At 50.5% G+C, this 21109-nt stretch overlaps 2 long non-coding RNA genes and 1 other non-coding gene across 3 annotated transcripts in view; 1 reads left to right on the top strand and 2 right to left on the bottom strand.

Annotated features, from left to right (window-relative positions):
* Positions 1–21109, bottom strand: part of LOC121470381 (uncharacterized) — a 256297-nt gene that overhangs the window by 12768 nt on the left and 222420 nt on the right. The window lies entirely within an intron of this gene.
* LOC100231026 (uncharacterized) lies at positions 595–2361 on the bottom strand. Its single transcript, XR_012057251.1, has 2 exons — positions 2202–2361; positions 595–1136 (listed from the first exon to the last, which is right to left on the bottom strand). It is a non-coding gene; the product is annotated as an uncharacterized protein (transcript).
* LOC140684626 (uncharacterized) overlaps positions 2447–21109 on the top strand; it is a 110945-nt gene continuing 92282 nt past the window's right edge. The window contains exon 1 of the long non-coding RNA XR_012057164.1: positions 2447–3195. This is a non-coding gene — a long non-coding RNA (uncharacterized lncRNA). The remainder of the gene's footprint in view (positions 3196–21109) is intronic.

Genomic DNA, 21109 nt, shown 5'->3' with positions numbered 1-21109 from the left:
CCCGCGGGCAGGCTCCGTTCCTACCCCAATCGTTCTGGGATTCTGTCAGGGACTCGCTTCCCTTTCCTCCCTCCATCTACAGGGAATGTGCTGGGAAATGTCCAGCAAAACCACCTTTGCTGCGTGCTGCAGGAGCCCACGGAGCTGCTGCACCTTGTCCCCTGCCCTGCACAGCTCCTTGTGAGGCACGGCAGGAGCAGCACCCTGGGAGCCTCGGGAATGCCCCTCTGGGATCCATGGCACACACTGCCAGGGGCTGTAATTCCAGTTCCCAGCCAGGAAAAGATGTACCTGCCCTTGAAGGCAAAGCTCTTAAGAAGGGGCCAAAAGCCAAGTGCAGCAGGACCCTACAGTGACATTTCACTGCCAGCCTTCATAACTTCACCCATAGTTGTTGTAGTTCCTGCACTGGGAATGAAATCAGGGCAGGGCCTTTGGTGGCAGCTGCCCTGGGTCAAGGGAGACACTTGAGACAGAAACAGAGCAGGCAAAGAGAGGCAGGAGAGAAAGGAGGACACAAACACAATCAGCTGAGAAGGTGGCACTGTGAAAACAGAACTGCAATGGACTAAAAATTAATGCGACAGAAAGAAATAATTTTGTAACTTTATTTCCTATCAAAACACATTTTCCTCCATTTCTCACCAACCTTGTCCTGGTGTCATTCAGCAGGGCTGTCAGAAAGTTCATCATTCTGAGTGGATGTTCCAGGCTGCAGCCACAAGGAAACAGGGAATGGGGATTTTCCTGCTCGTGGGGAGTGAAATGTGGATGAAAACTTGAACCCTACAATTTTAACAAAGATTTGTAGGGAAAGGGTATGTTTGTTTACAGTGCTGTGGATGCATGTCAGGACTTATTGCCCTTTAATGGACATGCGTCCACAGCGCTATAAATAAACATACCCATTCCCTACAAATCTTTATTAGAATTGTAGGGTTTGATTTTCATCCGCGTTTCATTATGGCGAGCCAGGCAGGAGATTTTCTGTCCTCACAGGGGCAGGGGGTAGAACAGACCTCCTTGGCGCGCCCCGGGGAATTCCCCTAGAGGGGCTCTGCTCTGCCTCGGCTTGCCACCTGCGGAGACAGACAAGGAGCGCTGGTGTTCGGATAAAGGGACGGACTGAGAGGGCCCTGGGGGAGAGAGAGAGAGAGCCAGGACTGCTGGTCAGTCACTCAGAGCCGCCGCTGTCTCTGTCGGGGGGGTGGGTGCGGGGGTCAGGACGGGAGGGCCGCTCGTGTGTCCGTGTTATGGGTTTTTTTTGGTCTGTTCATGCCACAAACTGACGTGCCCCCCTCTGCTTCCCCCCCACCCCACCTGCCCCCTCCCTCACCCCCGGGCCCCGGTCGGGAGGAGGGGGTCCCGGGGATGGGGCGGGGTGGAGGGGAGGCACGGCCCCCCCAGCCCGGCCTCCTGCCCCTGACCCCCCCTCCGGAGGGGGCCCACCCTGACCCCACCCCCCAGGGACCCCCTCCTAATGAGGGGGCCCTTCCTAACACCCCCCACCCCGGGACCCCCTCCGGAGGAGGGGCCCTCCCGACCCCCAGCCCCGACCCCCGGTGTGGCGAGCCCGGTGTTGGACCGGAATGGGGGGACCCGCAGAGCGGCTCCGGCCCCGTGTGGGGACCCCAGCGAGGGCGGGGGCGCCGGGCTCCGGCCCTCGGGGCTTTATTCTCCGGCACCCCGAGCCCCGCGGCTGCCGGAGAAAGAAGGAAAAGGGGACGGGAAGAGAGGAAGGAGAGCAGGGCATGGAAAGGGTGGGGAGGGAGGTCGGGCTGTGGAGGAAAGCGGGAAGGGAAGGGAAAGGCCGGCGGGGGGAAGAGGGACGGCGGACAGAGGAGGGAGAGGGGGAATAGAACGGAGTAGCGGGGCAGGGACAGGAGAGGGAGGAGTGGGGGGGGGAGTCACGTTTGGGGGAAGAGGAGGGGTGGGTTTAGGGGAGAAAAACCAGAAATCTGGAGAGAAGGAAGGTAGAGGGTGGGACGGGAGGGGAGGCTGAAAGGAGATGAGAGGGAAAGGGGGGGAAGAGAAATAAGGGGAATACGAGCGAAAGGAAGGAAGGGTAGAAAGGGGGCACGGGAGGGGAGGCCGAAAGGGGAGCGAAAGGAATCAGCTTTGTAGAGGAGAGGAAAAGGGGGGAAAGGCAGAAAAAGAAGGGGAATGGGAGCAGAGGGTGGGGAAAGAAGAGAAGGACGAACCTGCGAGCCCGGACAGAAAACCACCCGCCAAAACGCGCTCAGCGTGAGCAAAGGGCGGCTGAGGCGATTTCCGGGAATTAAATACACTCGGCCCCGCCCCGCGCAGCCGCCCTGCGGCCCCGCGCACCGGAGCCAGCACCGGGCCCCGCCCCTGAAGCTCCGCCCTGGGCCAGCCCTGCTCCGCCCGGATAGAGGCGGGGCCATCACTCCCGGCCCCGCCCAATGAAGGCGGAGCCATCGCTCACGGCTCACCCGGGCCGGGGCTCACCCGGGCCGGGGCTCACCCGGGCCGGGGCTCACCCGGGCCGGGGCTCACCCGGGCCGGGGCTCACCCGGGCCGGGGCTCACCCGGGCCGGGGCTCACCCGGGCCGGGGCTCACCCGGGCCGGGGCTCACCCGGGCCGGGGCTCACCCGGGCCGGGCCAGGGCTGCCGCCGGCCCTGCGCGGAGCCCACAGCGCCGCGGCGGGGCCGGGATGGGACCGGGGATTCTGGTTCGGCTCCCGACCGTGCCGGCTGGGGGTCCCGGGCAGTGCCACCTCTCCCTCGGCGGGCGGGTCCGGGTCTCTCTCGGGCCGCAGGAGCAGGCCGGCGCTGGGGCTGGGATCAGGACCGGGATCGGGACCGGGACCGCCGTGGGCGGCGGGAGCCGCTTCGGGCCGGGCGCCGGGGCCGAGCCGGCGATGCCGGCAATTTCCTGGTGCTGATTGAAACCGGCCGGGGCGTGGGGACCCCCGTGCTGGCCCCAGCACCCTCAAACCCCGCTGCTCCCTGCCGTGCCAGGGAATTTTCTTTTTTCCAGTGTAGGCCGAGAAATTTTTATGAGAAAACTCAAAACTCAAGGGTGTGGGATCTGAGGGAAGAGAAGAGATTCTGGTATAGATTCAAAATGCATTGCAAAAAATAACATGGAACAGCTCATTTCCTCTCCCAGACTGGTTTCTGTGACTGCTCCGGTAGGATTGTCAGCCTGTGGGGCTGGAATGACTTGCCAGGTGCTAAGCACAACAGAAAATAACGGGAAAACTCTCCGGATCTGGCAGTGGAGCCTCTCAGTAGTGCCCCGAAAGCCCAGCAGTGCCCAGCATCTCTGGATGGAAGCTGAGGGGTTCCAGCACAGCCCCTCTGCAGTGTTCCTCTGGAGCCGACACTGCCCAGCATCCCTGAACAGGGTTTGGGGGTCCCAGCACAGCCCCCTGGCACAGGCCCCCGGCTTGTTCAAGTTCCCTTTAACCAGGATGATTTTCTCAGGGGTAGGAGCACCCAAAGCCAGCAGAACTGGCCTCAGCCACTTTCTGTGGGATCTCTTCTCTTCCTTCCTCACGAGATTCCCACTGTCAAAACCCAGCTTGAGGCTCAGCTCCCCATCCCCTCAATCTCTCCAAGTAATTGGGCTTGGATTTCCCAATCAAGCAGGGCAGAAATGCTCTTGTCCTTACTGTATATCCTAATTGCAGTAATTGCTTAAGAAATAATTGAAAGAAATTAAAGGAATGAAGAGAAATTAAATAAGAGCTGCCAGCTCCAACTAAGGGATGCTTAAACCCCTTATCAACAATTTGCTTTAATTAACCAACTCAAACAAAGTAATTAACACCACATTGATACAGTATGATTCTTTTTAATCAAGTTATAGACAAATATTGCAGAATGTAAAAACCTTTGCAAATCCAGAAACTCTTTCAAGAGATAGACAGGGCACAGCTGCAGAGAGTATTGGGGTTCAGGGGGAAAACCCCAAAGTTTTCAGTGTTCAGCATCTTCCACCATGTCATCATTGACAGCAAACATGGCTTCAGCCTCAGGAAGACACGGAGAGTCAGGGATTTTACAGATCCTGGTCTCACCTCAGCCTTTCAGCAGGTACAGTCTGCAGGGAGAGGGACGAAAAAGGGTCCGAATGGAGAGCCTACTTCCAGAAAATCATCACCATTGATAAAGCAGTAAGTAGAACTGTAAGAATGTAGTAGATAGGGACAGGCGAACGGAAGATCCCGGGATGTGACGGAAAGAAAGACCCTTGCCCCCTCACCCTGCAACACGTTATCTACCACCCCCAGAACATGTAACCACACCTAACCCAGTAGTTTTCCACTCCTGACTAACCCTAGAGACCCTACCAACCCCCCCTGACGTAGCAAAGTCCCCCAAAACTATTTAAACCCATGAGATAAGATAATAAAGGCTTTCGACCGTCCACGACATTGGTGTTAGCGTGTGTCGTTAGCCCGAGTAGCCCGGACTAGGCTGGGCTGCCGTGCTGCTCCTTGCAACCAGGTCGCCGTTGCCTCCCCTGAAGGCAACAAAGAACTTCCCCAAAGACTCCTTTCCCTGCAGACTGAGGGCTCTAAGTTGAAGCACGGGCTGGACCTGCCATGGACAGACTATGAGAACCCCAGAAGTAAAAGCTACTGGGCCAATTCCATAAAATATTCCAAAATCAGGCTCCTGGGATGTGGCCATTTCTTCTCTCACCTGGTGGTGGAAGCACAAGTAATGATCTTCCCTCCTGTGGGTTTTTTGGGATCTGCAGTGAACTGCAGGGGGAAAAAAATAAAGCCCAAGTGTTTCCCATGACTGGAACAGTAAAGTGGGGAAAAAGGATGCAGGGGCACTCCTGGGGTGAGAACTGGGATCCATCCTCTCCACACCAATGGAAGCAGTGACTGAGTGACAAAGCCTTTGGGACCAATTTGCTGGGATTCATAAGAAAACAGATAAGTTTTATTTTGGCAATAAAGCCAAGCTGGTTATAACCTCATCAGCCGGGTACAGCAGCAGCATCAGCAGGAACCTGGCCAGGTGGATCTGCCTGGCAGAGGGCTCCCCACTCCCTGGGAATCTGTGTGCTACAGGGCTGTGGCACTGGCCATTAAAACTCCTGCCTGTCCCTTCACAAGGCAAGGTGGTTTTTCCATACAGCAAATGTTTTTTGAATTAAGAAGATAGCACTACACTCAACTGGAGAAGAAAAAAGTGAGATCTGTTAAAGTTTCCTAAGCCAGGCAAAAAAGAAAGCCAAATCAAACCAAAACAAAAACTAACATAACAATGGAAAAAAAAACCCATATCAAGCCTATTTCAAGAGTTTAAATAGGAATGAGGTGACTTACTTAGAAAGCTTGAAAAGCTGCAATGCTGCAAAAATCTAATGCTGCAAAAAATGCCTTTTCTTACATCACATTTTAGCCCTGAACTTGCAAAAAACCCCCACCAAACTAACAATTCACCACATACGGTTCTTGAGTCATTCCTGTCTTTGAGCACGAGTCAAGCTAAAGCTATTGAGACAAGAAAAACATAAGTTACTTAATACTGCTCCTTTGGGAATTACAGAATCACAGGGAGGGTTTTCCTTAGCTTAGGAAAATGCACACCCAGTTGAGCACATACTGAATAGCAGGGAAGTCAGGAGATAAATGTTTTGCTTTCAGAGACAAAAATTTAAATAAATATTTACATTAAACCAGAAGTCTACAGATTGTCTGATCTGTGGTAAGATAGGGACAGGCGAGCGGAAGATTACCGGGATGTCACGGAAAGACAGACCCCTTCCCCCCTCTCTCTCCCCTGCTTATCTGCTAACCCCAGGAGTCAGAAAAGAATGTAGCCACACCTGTCCTGGTAAAATTCCACTACCCACTATCCTCCGAGACCCCAAACCCCCCTCTGACGTAGCAAAGACTCCTAAACCTATATAAACCCACGAAATAGGATAATAAACGCTTTTCAACCGTCTGCCATATTGGTATCCGCGTGTGTTGATTAGCCCGAGTGGCTTGGACGAGACCAGGCCGCCGTGCTGCCTTATCTGAACCAGGCTCCTGGTTGTCTTTCATAAAGACAACATACTGGTGCCGAAACCCGGGACAAAAGAAGAAAATTTGCCCGGCTGACGGGTTTCACCTGGACAGAAGCAGCGGCCAGGACGGTGGAACCGTACCCAGGCGTAGGGGAGACATCCCCGGACCCGCGAGCGTCATAGGCAGCATCGCATGGGTCGTAAGTATGAGGCAATGGAATATCGCGTTTAAGCTCAGGAACTTTTATCTTGCTATAGCAAGGCTGCCTGGGCTTGGAGCAGCCGAATGCTCAGTGGATGCCATGCATCCGGGGATATGGGAACAGTATACAGCCACGCTAGCCGGAGAGGCAAAATCCTCAGGCGAAAGCGTTACGGCACGGGGCAAAGTAAAAGAAACCCCGCGCAAAGCAATAGAAAAACAAAAGACGCAGAATGCAGCGCGCACGTGTTTATTAGTCAAACCCGAGCTCGGGGGGGGGGCGAAAGCGCAGACCGTCCCTGAGGAGGGTCCACCCGGGACCGGAGACCCGAGAGGGCTCAGCGCGACAACCCCTTCCCCGGATCAGAGCGCAGCCCGGCCCCGCCGCAGAGCTGAGCCCAGCCCAGCCCGGCAGAAGCAGCGCTGCCGCCGGAGCGGCGCGTTTCAAGCGGCGCGGCCCCGACCCCGCCGGAGCGCGCTCCGAGCAGCGCGACTCCGCTCCCGCCGGAACCCAAGCCCGCCCGCGGCTCCGCGCCGCTTCCCCGCCGGCGCGCCAAGCGGAGCAGCGCCGAACCCCGCCGCACAAGCCCCCCGGGACGCCCCCGCCGCAGAAAACCCCCGGGACACCCCCACCGCGAAAAACCCCCGCGAAAACCCCGCCGCAGAAAAACCCCGAGAAGCCGCCGCTTCCCAATCCGTCCCGCCGCCGGTCAGAGATCCGCGGTCAAAGGCGCAGCCGCGCGCGGGACGCTCTTGGCGAGAGCCAGCGGGAGAGACCGGAGTCGCAGGGGCCGCGGCTCGGGGAGAATCCCCGGCCGCGCGGCCACGCGGTCGTTTTGAAAATGGCGCCGAATGCCGCGGAGGGGGGCGGAGCCCGGGCGGTCCCGGCGCGAAAACTCGAACACCGCGCGACTTCAGGGGCGCGCGCGCGCGGGAGAAAGGGGCGGAGAGCGGCTCGGGACACAGAGCCAATCAGCGGCCGCGCCTGGCGCCGCCACCATATAAGGGAGAAACCACCCCCCGCAGGGGGCGCGGCGAGCCGGGGGGGCGGGAGCGGCGCCACCCCCGCGGGAAGGAGCGAGCCCGGGGCCGAACAAAACGGCGCGGGGCCCCGGAAGTGCGCTGGCATTTCATTTCCGGCGCGGAGCCTAGCAACAGCTCTACCGGCCCCACAGAGCCGGCAGGGGCCAGCCGAAACCCCAAAACAAAAGATACAGAACCAGCACAGCTTAAAACAAAACCGAATAGAGTTCTAAGCCGCACCGAAAAGCGGTCACAATACCCCTTAGAGCTGCGACAGAAAAGAGCATCTCGCCAAAGAATACAGGTCCCAACCCCCGGACACACAAAGAGCGCGCGGGCGGGGGGGGAGCGCGCGGGCGGGGGGGGAGCGCGCGGGCGGGGGGGGAGCGCGCGGGCGGGGGGGGAGCGCGCGGGCGAACCCAGCCCCCTCCCACCGCAAGCGGCGCGCGTGCCACAGGGTCAGCAAGAGACGCCCCCGATACGGGACCCCGGGGTAGCCCTGGCTATGAAAGTGGGCAGAAAGCCCCCGGGGATGTAGGGGACGTGCTGCCTCTGTGGCAGTCAGAACCCCCATGTGGTGAGACCATGAGAGCCACTGCTGCACACCACTGCTAACAACCGAACTTGACCCTCAAAACAAAACTAATGAGAAGCTATGAGTTCTGTTTGCAGGGCACGCTTGTGAACCATCCCAGTGACACACACACCCCTGCTCCAGAAAGAGATAACAGACCACCAAACTGCCAGACAACACCTGAAAATCCCACGGTGGTAAGATCCAAACATGCACAGTGTCTTTCTTCATGCAATTTTACTGTTACAAGCTTGTAGCCAAAGAAACAAACTAGCCCAGGCCACTACCCTCATCAGCTATTTAAGTGAGTCGTGCAACAAGTAACAAAGTGCTCAAAAAAGTCACCATAATAAATACCCCATCCTTCGTGTTTCACATAGCCAGCCTGTTTAGAAGCTACCGTACTAACTCTAAATAAAACCAAATCAAACCTAACTAACCCCTATTAGTTTTGCTATGATATTAAACCCCCTTTTCTACGAAAGCAATGCTTTAAATACCCCCTTCAGTTACTCCACAGCCAATATCCCCCACCAGTGCAAGTGAAACACTCCCCACAGAAGACCAATAAATAAATAGTCCCATCCACATTTAAAATGTAAGTTTGCCAAAAACCCAGGGTGAATCCTTATATGTTCCTTGCCAAGTTTAATAACTCTATCAATTTCTGTGTTCAAGTTCTAATTGTTTCTAAAGTCCTGCATCACTCAGACGAAAAAATATACCATCTTCTCGAAAAACCTAACAGACTCCACAAAAGAGAAATCATCACAGGTATAACTATCGCAATGCTGCTCGGCCTGGGAGCAGCTGGCACCCCACGGGCGTCTCAGCCATCTCAACCCAGCAGCACGGACTCTCCCAGCTGCAAATGACCATCGACAAAGACCTGCAGAAGATCGAGAAATCCATCTCCTATCTAGAGAAATCAATCTCTTTGCTTTCAGAAGTAGTTTTACAAAATAAGCAAAGACTAGACCTTTTAAAGCCTTCAGCACCTGCCTTAGAAAATCTACCCTGATCTACTAAACCACCCTTTCCTTAACAAGTTACAAATCTGTACCTCACTCCAATGCCTCTATCTACAACTACCTCATTTTGTATGTGATAAGGAGGGGGGAGATGTGGTAAGATAGGGACAGGCGAGCGGAAGATTACCGGGATGTCACGGAAAGACAGACCCCTTCCCCCCTCTCTCTCCCCTGCTTATCTGCTAACCCCAGGAGTCAGAAAAGAATGTAGCCACACCTGTCCTGGTAAAATTCCACTACCCACTATCCTCCGAGACCCCAAACCCCCCTCTGACGTAGCAAAGACTCCTAAACCTATATAAACCCACGAAATAGGATAATAAACGCTTTTCAACCGTCTGCCATATTGGTATCCGCGTGTGTTGATTAGCCCGAGTGGCTTGGACGAGACCAGGCCGCCGTGCTGCCTTATCTGAACCAGGCTCCTGGTTGTCTTTCATAAAGACAACACTGATCAGAAGTCTTTATTAAGAAAAACAGCCCTGGGGTATCCTCTTAAGGGACACCAGAGGAACTCCTTGGCTGGGACACAGCCTCGGTCAGCACTGTTCCCATGGCTCTCTGCTCTTTCCCAGTCCTTGCAATGTTTCCAGAGACCCCAGAGGATGGCAGGGCCAAGGCTCCTGTTCGCCCTTCTCCTGCAGCTCAGCGTGTATTTCCTGTCACACTCACCAGTGCAGAGCAGCCACAACCACTCGATGGTGCTCAGCCTTGGCTCCAGAGCTTTGAATATCACATCCACCTGCAAAACAGCCAGGAATAGGTTCTGGCTTACACACAGGATTTGACAACACAAAGAGCACATGTGGATGTCAGAAAGGGCTCAAATCTCATCTCACACCACCGATTCTTTTCATTTGATTCTTTCCCTGCTGCTGTCATACTTTGAAAGCTCACCCAACTCTAACATCCACACAGTGAACAGTTTTCCAGCCTCGGTGTCAGAGCCACACACTCAGCTTTAGCTGGACAACCTTCAGTCTCCACAGTCAACTTCCTTACACTATTTGCTCCCAGCTCTTCCTACCTGCAGTCACAAGATTTTAGTAGAGCAAAACATCAACTTGATTTATGATGTTAGATTTCAATACAAAGCCACAGCAAAAACATTGGGTCCATTTGCACGAAAGGCAAGAAGAAACATGACTAAAAGTTAAGTGAAAATCTGTAGAAGTGAATCAGAACTAACTAGAAACAACATACAAAATTACTGAGACATAAATAGGAACCTAATGCCGTGCTTGATAAACAGAAAATGCTAATTACCATGAAAATTGAAGGAAAAGTTACTGAAAATCTTGCATAACACAAGATACCAATGCCATGCTACAATGCACTGAATTACTCTGGGTGAAATAAGCTGTTCTGAAGAAACTAGTGAAGAATATTAAGGTTTCACAGAGGTGATTTAGACAAAGAATGATATGAGGTTAAATCTCACGCCTTCCAGCTCCTCCTGCAAGACAGCTCGACTTTCAAGAGTAAGCAGTTCCTCATGAATAACAGCTTGCCTTCCTGGGGTGTCGGAACCCAAGATGTCCCTCAGACATTTTTAGAGGTTCCAGGCCTTGTGTCCTAGGGTGACTGTTATGGTGTTTGTATCTCCAATCGTGTGTTCTGTTTACGTTTGATATTATGTTCTGTGCTTTCAGAACTGACTCTGAAAGTGAAGGTTTGTTTTGCTGTGTTATCATCTGGTTCACCTCCCCCCATGTCTGCTGGAAAGCTAGAAAAGGCTAGGGCTGGCTGGCTGGCTTTGCTTTGCTTGCTTGCTTGGCTTGCTTGCTTTGCTTGCTTGCTTGCTTGGCTTGCTTGCTTTGCCTGCTTTCTTGCTTTCTTGCTTTGCTTCCTAGTTAGGTTAAGCAGTCCAATTCTTTCCCTGGACTGTTGTTTTTTTTTTTTCCCTTTCCTCTTTCTGAATATCATTCAACCTGCTCTGGACTGGGATCTGGGAAACACCAAGGAACACCAGGAGCCTGCATTTGGAGATCTGCAGCAGCCAACCCCAGCGTCCAGACCCAGGCGACCACTCCCAGGAAAGACCTTCTGGATTTGTTCAGCTCTTCAGAGGGGTGAAAGAGTTTTGTTGTCATCTTGTGTTGTTAATTGTTTTGGTGCTGGGGAGTGCTTTGTTGTTGAATAAACAGGTTCTTTTCCACTTCTCTCTCAGAGGGAATTTTTCCCTGAACCAGGTGGGTGGAGAGGGGCCGTGGGGGTTTATTTCCTGGGTTTTCCCCAAATTTGCCCTAAACTAGGACAAATATTTTGGCGCCCAACTCGGGGCTCGAGAGAGTGGAAAAAACCCTGTTGTAATCATATTTTTGTTCCAATTATTTTGTGTGGGTATGGAGCAGTTACTGGTTATGTTGTTTGAATTAATATTGTCTCTTGGGGTGAAGGCCTGCATGTGTCTCTGGTCCCTAGGGGTTTTTGAGATCTTAATCCCCCTGTGGTCCCTAGGTTTATTTTTTTATCCAGGAATAGCTCCGGTATTGTCCCTAATACGTAGGTTTTGCAGTAGAAGGGCACTGACCAGAATATCCATTGTGCTGTGCTTGGGTGTAATAGCTTCCAGAGGGTTTATAAAGGTGCTGAGGTCTGTTCCTGGAATGTATGGTTCATGGTTATGGTTGTACAGCCAGTTTGTTAGAGGGGAATTAGGGGATGAGGCTTTTCAGCCTTTGCTTTCCTTCTTCTCCTCTGAATGTGTTACCTCCCTATTAGAGAATGTTCAGTTTCCCCTGACTGTTAAGGAGACCATCTTCCTGGTGTTTAATCTAGTAAGCTTTCTCTATACAGTCTGCAGTCTCTCTAGAATGAGGGCTGAGATTTCTAGAGGGGCTGATGAGACCTCTGACCCAGGAGTAGACCCAGGTGTGAGAAATCCTGAGTGGTGTGGGAAATGGGAGGAGATGGGCCAAATTTTAAAGGAATTTTCTGACCCTATAGCCTGGGACTTTCCTAGTGAACAAATTCAGAATCCGGCTGAGGTGGCGAAGTACTTGAAAGAGAAGTGCCATGATAACTCTAAGGAGAAAAAAATCATTGCAGTGAGCTGGGCCCTGGCATATGCTTATCGCACCCTGCTAGATACTGTAGGGCAGCAGACAGAGGAAGGGGGGCAGGGAGATAAATCAGCAGCTATACCAGTCACTCAGGCTGCAGCAAACACCCCCGGCTCAAAGCCAGCAGCTAAACCAGACAGTGAGCCTAGGCTAGCAGCTAAACCAGACTCAGCAGCCAAGCCTCAACCTATGGCTGTTGCTACTAGCACAAGAAGTGGGAAGCGCACAGAAAAGACCAATCGACCAGTGGATGATGACGATGATGATGATAATGCAGGAGAGGGACCCTCAATGCCTGCTGACATAAAATCAGAAGTCAAAGCAATTGGTACAAGATCAGAGGCCAATACTGAGTCCTTTTCCCTAAAGGACCTTCGTGGCCTGAGGAAGGATTATACCCGACGACCTGATGAGTCTGTAATTAGTTGGTTGGTCCGTCTTTGGGATGCTGCAGGCGAGGCTACAATTCTGGATGGTACTGAGGCAAGGCATTTGGGATCCCTGTCACATGATCCTGTCATTGACCAAGGAATGATGAGGGGGGCTAACCCTCACAGCCTCTGGGCACGGGTTCTGGAAAGTGTAGCACAAAGATACCTGTGTGCAGATGATCTTTATATGCAGCAAACCCAGTGGAAGACTATAGAACAAGGGATCCAACGTCTGAGAGAAATGGCAGTGGCAGAGATTATCTTCTCAGATGAAATAACAACTAGGAATCCAGACTTGGTACCATGTACATCTGTGATGTGGCGAAAACTTGTACGGCTTGGGCCACATGACTACGCTTCTGCCTTAGCAATAATGAAGCAAGATGAGAGGGATGAGACCGTGCTCGAAATGGCAAGGAAACTCCGAGCATATGCAGATGCTGTACATGGCCCAACCCATGCCAGAATTGCAGCAGTGGAAACACGTCTGCAGAAATTAGAAGATAAGATAGAGGAGAATCATAAGAGACTCAGGGAGGAGATAAAGGAGGACCTTCTCCAAATCTCAGCAGTACAGATCAGAGGTTCTGGTATCCAACGTAGACGTTCCTCAGATGGTGAGAGAAGGTACACCCCACGAACTGAGCTGTGGTTCTTCCTGCGCGATTGCGGAGAAAACATGAGGAAATGGGACGGAAAACCTACTGGTGCTCTGGCACAACGGGTGCGTGAATTGAAGGAAGGTAAGATTCAGAGAGGAAGTGCCACCAAAAGGAGAGCAGCTCCAGTTGCCCGTAGCCAAACTGCCAGGCATGATGATGATGATGACATGTCTGATCCCCTTGAAGGAACTTCTAAGACATACGCCCAAGGCAAGAAGGATAACCAGGCTTAGAGGGGCCCTGCCTCTAGCCAGGTAGAGGCGAGGGAAAACCGTGTTTTCTGGACTGTGTGGATTCGCTGGCCTGGCACATCGGACCCACAAAGATATAAGGCTTTGGTTGATACTGGTGCACAATGCACATTAATTCCATCAAGACACGTAGGGGCAGAATCTGTCTCTATCGCCGGTGTGACAGGTGGATCTCAGGACTTTACTGTGGTGGAAGCTGATGTAAGTCTGACAGGAAATGAGTGGAAGAAACACCCTATTGTGACTGGCCCAGAGGCCCCATGTATTTTGAGCATAGATTACCTTCGAAGGGGATATTTTAAAGACCCAAAGGGACTCAGGTGGGCATTTGGGATAGCAGCTGTAGCGACAGAGGGCATCCAGCAACTGAACACCTTGCCTGGACTGTCTGAGAATCCAACTACAGTAGGACTTTTGAAGGGAGAAGAACAAAAGGTACCAGTTGCCACTTCAACAGTGCATCGTTGACAGTACAGAACAACTCGAGATGCTGTGGTTCCCATCCATAAGATGATCCGAGAGCTGGAGAGCCAAGGGGTGGTCAGCAAAACCCACTCACCCTTCAACAGCCCCATTTGGCCTGTGCGTAAATCTGAAGGAGAATGGAGATTGACTGTGGACTACCGTGCATTGAATGAAGTGACTCCACCACTGAGCGCTGCTGTGCCAGACATGCTGGAACTCCAGTACGAGCTGGAGTCCAAGGCAGCGAAGTGGTACGCCACTATTGATATTGCCAATGCATTTTTCTCCATTCCTCTGGCAGCAGAATGCAGGCCTCAGTTTGCCTTTACATGGAGGGGAGTGCAATATACCTGGAACCGACTGCCCCAGGGGTGGAAGCACAGTCCTACCATCTGCCATGGACTGATCCAGACTGCAGTAGAAAAGGGTGAGGCTCCAGAACATCTACAATATATTGATGATATCATTGTGTGGGGGAACACAGCAGCAGAAGTGTTTGAGAAAGGAGAGAAAATCATCCGAATCCTCCTGGAAGCTGGTTTTGCCATCAAGAAGAGTAAAGTGAAGGGACCTGCTCGAGAGATCCAGTTCTTGGGAGTGAAGTGGCAAGATGGACGGCGTCAGATTCCTACAGATGTCATCAACAAGATCACAGCCATGTCCCCACCAACCAACAAGAAAGAGACACAAGCTTTCTTAGGCGCCATTGGTTTTTGGAGAATGCACATTCCTGAGTACAGTCAGATCGTGAGTCCCCTCTACCTGGTCACCCGCAAGAAGAATGATTTCTGCTGGGGCCCTGAGCAGCAGCAAGCTTTCACCCAGATAAAGCAGGAAATTGCTCATGCAGTAGCTCTTGGCCCAGTCAGGACAGGACCAGATGTGAAGAACGTGCTCTACTCTGCAGCCGGGAACCATGGTCTGTCCTGGAGCCTTTGGCAGAAGGTGCCTGATGAGACTCGGGGCCGACCACTGGGATTTTGGAGTCGGAGCTACAGAGGGTCTGAAGCTAACTACACCCCAACAGAGAAGGAAATCTTGGCCGCCTACGAGGGAGTCCAGGCCGCCTCAGAGGTGATTGGCACAGAAGCACAACTCCTCCTGGCACCCCGACTACCAGTGCTGGGGTGGATGTTCAGAGGAAAGTTTCCCTCCACCCACCATGCCACCAGTGCTACATGGAGCAAGTGGATTGCTCTCATCACGCAGCGTGCCCATATTGGTAAGCTGAATCGCCCTGGGATTTTGGAAGTAATTACAAATTGGCCCGAGGGTGAAAGTTTTGGTGTCGCAGATGAAGAAGAAGAACCAGTGACACGGGCTGAAGAAGCTCCACCATATAACCAACTGCCAGCAGAGGAAACACGCTATGCTCTCTTCACTGATGGTTCCTGTCGCATCGTAGGGATGAATCGGAAGTGGAAAGCAGCTGTATGGAGTCCCACACGACGGGTTGCAGAGGCCACTGAAGGAGAAGGTGGATCAAGCCAGTTTGCTGAACTCAAAGCCGTTCAACTGGCCCTAGACATTGCAGAAAGGGAGAAGTGGCCAAAGCTCTACCTCTACACTGATTCATGGATGGTAGCCAATGCTCTGTGGGGGTGGCTAGAGAGGTGGAAAGAAGCTAACTGGCAGCGTAGAGGAAAACCAATTTGGGCTGCTGAAGAGTGGAAAGATATCGCTACCCGGGTAGAGAAGCTACCTGTGAAGGTTCGCCATGTAGATGCCCATGTCCCCAGAAGCAGAGCTAATGAAGAGCAGCAAAACAATCAGCAGGTAGATCAGGCTGCAAAGATAGGGGTATCAAAGATAGACCTCGACTGGGAACACAAGGGAGAGTTGTTCCTAGCACGATGGGCCCATGATGCCTCAGGCCATCAGGGTAGAGATGCCACTTATAAGTGGGCACGAGACCGAGGGGTGGATCTAACCATGGACAGTATTTCTCAGGTTATCCATGACTGTGAGACATGCGCTACCATCAAACAGGCCAAGCGGGTGAAGCCCCTGTGGTATGGTGGGCGGTGGTCCAAGTACAAGTATGGGGAGGCCTGGCAGATTGACTACATCACACTGCCCCAGACACGCCAAGGCAAGCGCTACGTGCTCACAATGGTAGAAGCCACCACTGGATGGTTGGAAACCTACCCTGTGTCTCATGCTACAGCCCGTAACACCATCCTGGGCCTTGAAAAGCAGGTCCTTTGGAGGCATGGTACCCCTGAGAGGATTGAGTCAGACAATGGGACTCATTTCAAGAACAGCCTTATCAACACCTGGGCTAGGGAACATGGCATTGAGTGGGTGTACCACATCCCCTACCATGCACCAGCTGCAGGCAAAGTGGAGAGGTACAATGGACTGTTAAAAACCACCTTAAAAGCATTGGGTGGGGGATCTTTCAAAAATTGGGAGCAACATTTAGCAAAGGCCACCTGGTTAGTTAACAGCCGAGGTTCCACCAATCGAGCAGGTCCTGCCCAGTCTGAGCCCCTGAATATAGTAGACGGAGATAAAGTCCCAGTGGCACATGTCAGAGGTTTGTTAGGGAAATCAGTGTGGATCAATCCTGCCTCGAGTACAGACAAACCCATTCGTGGGATTGTCTTTGCTCAGGGACCAGGTTGTACATGGTGGATAATGCAGAGAGATGGAACAACACGATGTGTACCTCAGGGAGATCTGATTGTGGGGTGAAACTATTGTGCAAATATCACTGTTTGCTGGATGTTACTGTCAATGTCTGTGCATGAAAACACACAGACATGAGAAAGAAGGTATGAGTAAGTGAAAGATACAAGTTTTAACTTGATGGAGTTTTTACATGATGTTGAAGATATGGAGATAAGGGGTGGAATGTCCTAGGGTGACTGTTATGGTGTTTGTATCTCCAATCGTGTGTTCTGTTTACGTTTGATATTATGTTCTGTGCTTTCAGAACTGACTCTGAAAGTGAAGGTTTGTTTTGCTGTGTTATCATCTGGTTCACCTCCCCCCATGTCTGCTGGAAAGCTAGAAAAGGCTAGGGCTGGCTGGCTGGCTTTGCTTTGCTTGCTTGCTTGGCTTGCTTGCTTTGCTTGCTTGCTTGCTTGGCTTGCTTGCTTTGCCTGCTTTCTTGCTTTCTTGCTTTGCTTCCTAGTTAGGTTAAGCAGTCCAATTCTTTCCCTGGACTGTTGTTTTTTTTTTTTCCCTTTCCTCTTTCTGAATATCATTCAACCTGCTCTGGACTGGGATCTGGGAAACACCAAGGAACACCAGGAGCCTGCATTTGGAGATCTGCAGCAGCCAACCCCAGCGTCCAGACCCAGGCGACCACTCCCAGGAAAGACCTTCTGGATTTGTTCAGCTCTTCAGAGGGGTGAAAGAGTTTTGTTGTCATCTTGTGTTGTTAATTGTTTTGGTGCTGGGGAGTGCTTTGTTGTTGAATAAACAGGTTCTTTTCCACTTCTCTCTCAGAGGGAATTTTTCCCTGAACCAGGTGGGTGGAGAGGGGCCGTGGGGGTTTATTTCCTGGGTTTTCCCCAAATTTGCCCTAAACTAGGACACCTTGGTCAGAAGCATTTTAGACCCTGGTAAGCAGCTGAAAACAGCTGTAATTTTGAGTTTGAACCATGGAATGAATTACCAACTTTGAGGGTGGAACAAGCGGTCACAGAGGGTTAGATGGTATAGTAAAAGTAGTCACAAATTAGAGGGTAAAATTTTTTAGTATTGTACAGGGGGGTTTTAATACCTGTACAGGGGGGTGTTACTTTGTACAGGGGGGTCAGGAGTTCTAAGATGGAGGAAAGTGGGCCTGATCCTGTTCTTCCTCCTTCTTCTTCCTTACCTCCATGTTCTTGGTGATGTTGGCATTCACAGATTGGTTTAGAGTAGAAAAGCACATTGTAACATAGACAGTAGGTATTGGGGAAAATCTATAAACATATAACACGTAATATATCATATAAAAGATAGTAGCAGCTTTGGGCGGGGAGAGAGACGACGGAGACACCGAACAGTGAGGGTGTCAGGAGAGTGTGTGCCTCTGCCTGGGCCGCACACCAAAGCAGCCGCAGCGGGCGAGGACAATCTTTTAGATAGCTAGCAATAAACTACCTTGAGACCGAACAACAAGAGGCTGTGGAGTTTTTCTTTGGAAGCACGGGTTGGAGGAGAGACTTTACCACCACACGAGAGCCCCGAATCAATCCTGGGGTTCTCACACTGGGGTTCCTAGAATATAGTTGAGATGCCACAGTTTAGATCATGCACTTCTCACTCTGAAGCCAAAAACTCAGACACAGCACTACTCCAGAACCCTGAGAGGCAGCCATGGATTCTGGGGCTGCAAGATGCAGTGAAAAATTGCACAGACACCAGGAACAGTGCAGCGCTGGCTGGGAGAAGCAGAGTTACTCTCCAAGAAATGTGCCATTCTGCAGCCAGGTTAGTGCTGTAGAGAATTTTACTGCCATGCCATTTTACTGCCAAAAAAGAAGGTATCATAGCTGTAGAATTGAGAAAAAAACCCAAAGGCACTGTCCAGAGCACGAGGGTGAACATCCACAGCAATCCAGCAAAATAAATGTGAACTTCAGAAAAAACAGAGGCATTAAAACTAGTTCAGGTGAACACTGTCCATTAGAACAATACTTGCATAAAGCCTTGATTCACTATATAGTTATTGAAGAATACCTTAAGACCACTTTTCAGTGCTATAAACTGACTACACCCAAGCACACTTTCATTTTCTTGACAGATTTTAAGAGGGCTGAGTGAGAGTGTCAAGCACATACTCAGCTGTCAGATTTGCCGTTGCCCACCTATTATAATGTGACATAGAAGTGAGTTTTCTCAAAAAGTTGGAGTCAAACCAATCAGTCATCAAGTTTAGATATTAACACTTAAAGTGACCACTAAAAGCATTAGACACACCTCTGAGAACACAGGGTAAAGCCAGGGAATCTCAGAAAAACGGAAAGCTGGACAAGACAAGCACAGGTTCAAACCAATGCGGTTAATCAAGCGTTCTCCCTCTATTCAAGATAAGGTGGTAGTTTATATAAGCTTCCACATAGTTTACAAAACAAAGACACTCTGATTGGTAGGCTAACATTGTTTACCTTTTCCTTAAAACGGCCTACACCTTACATTATAAAACCTATACTAATTCACACCCAAACAACCTAGTGGTCCCCATCACACCTTAAGACATTTTCTATCTGCGCCACAAGCTCTGAATTTCTAACTGCGTCAGAGGCTTGAAGGCCCACAAGGCCCAAATCTGAGGCCTAGACTGGAGTAGCTCAAATTTCATAATTCATGTCCTCTTTCTCTCAAAAATGCTGCAACAACAGGGGGTTAACAGCAAAGAACTCCCAAGAGAACTCTCTCTTCTGTTCCAGTCCACCACGAGTACAGAGGGGAAGCCATGCCACCTGTAACTGAAGCAGACCAGAGCCCCAGAAAAAGAAAGAGGGGTGAGGGGAATGAAACCAAACCAGCCCCCAACAAGACAGAAAGGTAAAAAACCACTAAAATGTCCCAAGCAAACCCCACAGAGAGAGAGAGAGAGAGAGAGAAAGAAAGAGCCCGTTCCACCTAAAAATTTAATATCATGTGCCAGCAGTACACTGCAAAGAAAACAAAAGTAAGAGAAAAGCAAGTGCCCAGCCATAAGAGTTCAGCAGCCTACTCTAAGATCTCAACCGTCCTGGGAGCTTAGGCTTTTAACCCTTTCCTGAAGAAAGAAAACTTTACAAAACCTTACTCCTGCTTAATCTAAAAGACAGCCCAAGACCTGAAATGTCAGAAGAAAATGAGGGAAGAATCCTAAGTAGAAAGAAATAATAGAGTAGCCTTAGCTAGACTTTTCTTGTATAGCCATAGACTAAACCAATTTTCTCCTACAACACACAGACTGCATTTTTAAGAGGATACAATGACTTAAGCTAAAAAAAAAATACAAGAGTAAAGTTAAGAAAGAAAAAAAGTTAAAGAGGGTATAGTAGTACCCTCTAGCTTAAAAAAAAAAAATCTCTGTTCTCGAGACCCTCGGCCCCAGGGGAGGAAAAAATGGGTGGGACTGTTATCCCAAAAATAAATAACTGCTATTGTTTTAGTCCTTAGCAAAGCATCCTTAAAAAGAAACCCTATAAGCAGTTTCAGTCCATGCACAGTGGTGAGAGCACTGTGACATGGAAGGGAAAGTGTCACAATAGCAAAGTTTCTCCAGATAGTACCATTTGTGACATAGAAACACAAAAAGTTACAATTGTGTTTCCTAGAGATCTATAATACAAGAGAAACTCCCCTCTCCCTTGATAAACTAAAAATTAATTATCTAAAGAATAGCAACTTGATCAAGAATCCAAGTTGTGTCTCACTGTGTTTTAGTACAAATTGAGTGGAAGAAAGAGGAATGTTTAAAAGGGTTTAATCCTGAATTCTGTGCATTCCTTTTATTATAGTTGTAGAATAATAAAGTTTTCTCCTTTGTTTTTAAGCTCAAGCCTGCTCTGCTCTGTTCCTAATCACATCTCACAGCATTCAGTTAAAAAAAGTCCATTTTCACGAAAGCATTGACATTGTGCCAGTGTCAAACCATAACACCACCTTAGCAAGGACAGAGCAGTGCAGATCGGACCCTGAGCCCCTCTGGCCACACTTCCTGCTGATAATGCCGACCCCTAAGGGGTCCAGACAGGCCTGTTTGGGGCTTGGTTTGGGCACTCCTCTGATCAAATGAGAAGGAACCTTCCCGTGCCCTGGACCTGGTGATATTTTCTTGGTTGGAATGCAATTTCTCATACAAAAGGCAGACTTGGCTGTTTTGGGGTTTTTTTCTAGGATTTGCCTTACACAGGTGATGTTCCTCACAACTGAGCACTCTGATGCCAACAGCAGCAATGCAGAAAAGCACTCTGGGACAGAGCAACAGGAAAAGCTGCCTCGAGACTTCCCAGAGATATGACAGGAGCACCCTCAGTATGATGCCTGGTGAGTGGAGTTGGCAGGCTGACCCACAAACATTCTGTATTTACCTGTCAGTGGAGTCAATACTGAAACAGAACAAATCTCTCTTGTAGTTGAAGTTCCTTGAGGTGCACCTGTAGATGCTGCCAAGTGTCCTTGAGCAGTCAGAGCAGAATAAGCTTTCTACCATGCTTGTAAGTAAGAAATAACATTTATTCTGAAGAAAATATATAAAAGCACCTCTCCCCATCCCTTTTCTTAAAAAAAAAATAAAAAATCACGCGTTAGAATTTTTTAAAGCATTCATTCTTGCTTTACACAGTGTAAATTATGAGCTTTCATCTTTTAGCCGGAATTTGGAACAGCTCCTCAGGCTGACTGACCTCAGGAAGACCATCAGAATCACTAAGTTGTGGTCGGGACATTAAAGCTCATCCCATTCCACC

The sequence above is a fragment of the Taeniopygia guttata genome, chromosome 8, assembly GCF_048771995.1.
Source record: "Taeniopygia guttata chromosome 8, bTaeGut7.mat, whole genome shotgun sequence".
NCBI classification, from domain to species: domain Eukaryota; kingdom Metazoa; phylum Chordata; class Aves; order Passeriformes; family Estrildidae; genus Taeniopygia; species Taeniopygia guttata.
Note: the sequence above shows the minus strand (reverse complement) of the source record. Positions and strands in the feature narration are given on the sequence as shown.